Source organism: Schistocerca serialis, chromosome 1, assembly GCF_023864345.2.
Source record: "Schistocerca serialis cubense isolate TAMUIC-IGC-003099 chromosome 1, iqSchSeri2.2, whole genome shotgun sequence".
Classification (NCBI taxonomy): Eukaryota; Metazoa; Arthropoda; class Insecta; order Orthoptera; family Acrididae; genus Schistocerca; species Schistocerca serialis.
Genome location: NC_064638.1, coordinates 1073768336 through 1073772500, shown reverse-complemented (window position 1 = coordinate 1073772500; position 4165 = coordinate 1073768336).

Below are 4165 nucleotides of genomic sequence, written 5' to 3'. Positions count from 1 at the left end.
CAAACTAAACGAGCAGCGATAGAAATACACCGTTTGTTGCAATATGCTTGGGACAACAGTACATTTTCAGGCAGACAAACTTTCGAAATTACAGTAGTTACAATTGTCAACAACAGATGGCGCTGCGGTCAGGGAAACTCTATAGTACGATATTTTCCACATATTCACCATGCGTAGCAATAATATGGCGTAGTCTCTGAATGAAATTACCCGAAACCTTTGACAACGTGTCTGGCGGAATGACTTCACATGCAGATGAGATGTACTGCTTCAGCTGTTCAATTGTTTCTGGATTCTGGCGGTACACCTGGTCTTTCAAGTGTCCCCACAGAAAGAAGTCACAGGGGTTCATGTCTGGCGAATAGGGAGGCCAATCCACGCCGCCTCCTGTATGTTTCGGATAGCCCAAAGCAATCACACGATCATCGAAATATTCATTCAGGAAATTAAAGACGTCGGCCGTGCGATGTGGCCGGGCACCATCTTGCATAAACCACGAGGTGTTCGCAGTGTCGTCTAAGGCAGTTTGTACCGCCACAAATTCACGAAGAATGTCCAGATAGCGTGATGCAGTAATCGTTTCGGATCTGAAAAATGGGCCAATGATTCCTTTGGAAGAAATGGCGGCCCAGACCAGTACTTTTTGAGGATGCAGGGACGATGGGACTGCAACATGGGGCTTTTCGGTTCCCCATATGCGCCAGTTCTGTTTATTGACGAAGCCGTCCAGGTAAAAATAAGCTTCGTCAGTAAACCAAATGCTGCCCACATGCATATCACCGTCATCAATCCTGTGCACTATATCGTTAGCGAATGTCTCTCTTGCAGCAATTGTAGCGGCGCTGAGGGGTTGCCGCGTTTGAATTTTGTATGGATAGAGGTGTAAACTCTGGCGCATGAGACGATACGTGGACGTTGGCGTCATTTGGACCGCAGCTGCAACACGGCGAACGGAAACCCGAGGCCGCTGTTGGATCACCTGCTGCACTAGCTGCGCGTTGCCCTCTGTGGTTGCCGTACGCGGTCGCCCTACCTTTCCAGCACGTTCATCCGTCACGTTTCCAGTCCGTTGAAATTTTTCAAACAGATCCTTTATTGTATCGCTTTTCGGTCCTTTGGTTACATTAAACCTCCGTTGAAAACTTCGTCTTGTTGCAACAACACTGTGTTCTAGGCGGTGGAATTCCAACACCAGAAAAATCCTCTGTTCTAAGGAATAAACCATGTTGTCCACAGCACACTTGCACGTTGTGAACAGCACACGCTTACAGCAGAAAGACGACGTACAGAATGGCGCACCCACAGACTGCGTTGTCGTCTATATCTTTCACATCACTTGCAGCGCCATCTGTTGTTGAAAATTGTAGCTACTGTAATTTCGAAAGTTTGTCCGCCTGAAAATGTACTGTTGTCCCAAGCATATTGCAACAAACGGTGTATTTCTATCGCTGCTCGTTTAGTTTTTATTGCCGTTTCAAATATACCGGTCATTTTTGAAACACCCTGTATATATATATATATATATATATATATATAGAGAGAGAGAGAGAGAGAGAGAGAGAGAGAGAGAGAGAGAGAGAGAGAGAGAGAGAAAGAGAGAGAGAGATAGATACTGTGAAAAGTATTGATGCTATAACACTCCCTTGCGATTCGATTGCGGTAGCGTTCTCGCTTCCCACGCCCGGGTTCCCGGGTTCGATTCCCGGCGGGGTCAGGGATTTTCTCTGCCTCGTGATGGCTGGGTGTTGTGTGCTGTTCTTAGGTTAGTTAGGTTTAAGTAGTTCTAAGTTCTGGGGGACTGATGACCATAGATGTTGAGTCCCATAGTGCTCAGAGCCATTTTTTTGCGATTCGACCGAAGTTACTTTTGCCTCTGAACGGTTCTCCCCGCTTCTGCCACTCTGAGATATGACTTAGAGTGTTCGGCGCGCAACCTACCTAATAAGTACAGCGACAAAGCTGTCTGACATCGTCATTGATTCAGTATTAAGCTGGCGCGAACGAGGTGTTGCCTGACGCGAGCGAAATTCGGTGGACGGGATGTCACACACAATTTAGTGCTACCTGCGCTGCGGGTAGCCTACCACACAGGCGACTCTGGGTACGAAACTGTCACGTGTGTGTCACCCGGCGAATGCAGCTATGATATCGGATACTTATCGATGCTGCTCGTGCAGTATCTCATTACAATGCCTTTGCTCGATTGCACTGTCATTTTAGTTCCTTAACATAACAATTTAGCCCACACTCGTCTGGACAGTGTAGGCTACAAACTTTTTTTGACAAAACTGGACGTGTTTGACAGAAATTGTTACCCGCAATGCCTATTTTTACAAAAATATTTATTTCTAAACGACCGGTTTCGGTTAGTGTCGCCCATGTTCAGATCGTACGACGTACGTATGGGGTAACCTGTGCTAATGCAACTATCAGTTCATTGTCACATACAAGAAATATGACAGTGAAATAATAGTTCCAATCAGACAGATTGCTCTAACTACGACATATGATCTGAGGAAGCGAAACATTACCCAAAATCGGTAGTTCTTAAATTATAAACAGTCCTCGACAAACAGAAGACAAGCTTTTTTTATGTCATATCTTGACTGGTTCTATGCAATTCACCATCTTTCCCTACCTTGTGTTTAACTTTTCAACTCTAACTAACGTCTACAACCGATAACCTACTCAATCCTTATTGTTTATTGTAGTTTTCGTGAGCCCTTGCTGTTTTTCCTCTATGCTGCTCCTACCATTGCCAAGTTAACTGTTGCGGTCTAAAGCGTCCTTAATCGATATAAAAAGTTGCTGAAGAATATACACTCATGCTCATAAATTAAGTATAATGCTGATACATGGTGAAACAATGCTCTGGTGGCCGGTTTGCGGGTTTAAATCATCTCGGGGTGGTATGACCATGAGGTGCATTTGACCTGTGGTCGTCGCACGGTGCATGTCAGAGGACGGTGCAGCGAGTAAGTGTGCAGACGTTTTCAGGCGTGCTAATGGTGACTACTGTGTGTTGAAAATGGCTCAAACAACACATATTGATGATGTTATGATGGGTAGAATACTAGGGCGACTGGAGGCTGGTCAAACACAGCAGGTCGTAGCACGGGCCCTCCGTGTGCCACAAAGTATCATCTCACGATTCTGGCAACGATTCCAGCAGACAGGAAACGTGACCAGGCGCTACATTACGGGATGTCCACAGTGTACAACACCACAAGAAGACCCATATCTGACCATCAGAGCCCACAGACGGCCACGGAGTACTGCAGGTGGCCTTCCTTGGGACCTTACCGCAGCCACTGGAACAGTTGTCTCCAGACAAACAGTCTACAGACGATTGAACAGACATGGTTTATTCGCCCGAAGACCTTGAAGATGCATTCCATTGACCCTGGTCACAGGAGAGCCCGTAAAGGCTTGTGTCAAGAACACAGTACATGGTCTTTGGAACAGTGGTCCCAGATTATGTTCACGGACGAGTCCAGGTATAGTCTGAACAGTGTTTCTCGCCGGGTTTTCATCTGGCCTGAACCAGGAACCAGATACCAAGCCCTTAATGTCCTTGAAACAGACCTGTATGGAGGTCGTGCTTTGATGGTGTGGGGTGGGATTATGATTGGTTCAAAATGGCTCTGAGCACTATGGGACTTAACTTCTGAGGTCATCAGTCCCCTAGAACCTAGAACTACTTAAACCTATCTAACCTATGGACATCACACATATCCATGGCCGAGGCAGGATTCGAACCTGCGACCGTAGCGGTCTCGCAGTTCCAGACTGTAGTGCCTAGAACAGCTCGGGCACTCCGGCCGGCATTATGATTGCCGCACGTACACTCCTGCATGTCTTTGAGGAACTGTAACAGGTCAGGTGTATCGGGACTTCATTTTGCACCAGTATGCCCGCCTTTTCAGGGGTGCAGTGGGTCCCACCTTCCTCCTTATGGATGAGAACGCACGGCCCCACCGAGCTGCCATCGTGGAAGAGTACCTTGAAACAGAAGATATCAGGCGAATGGAGTGGACTGCCTATTCTCCAGACCTAAACCCCACCGAGCATGTCTGTAATGTTCTCGGTCGACGTATCGCTGCACGTCTTCAGACCCCTACGACACTTCAGGAGCTCCGACAGGCACTGGCTGTACCCCAGCAGC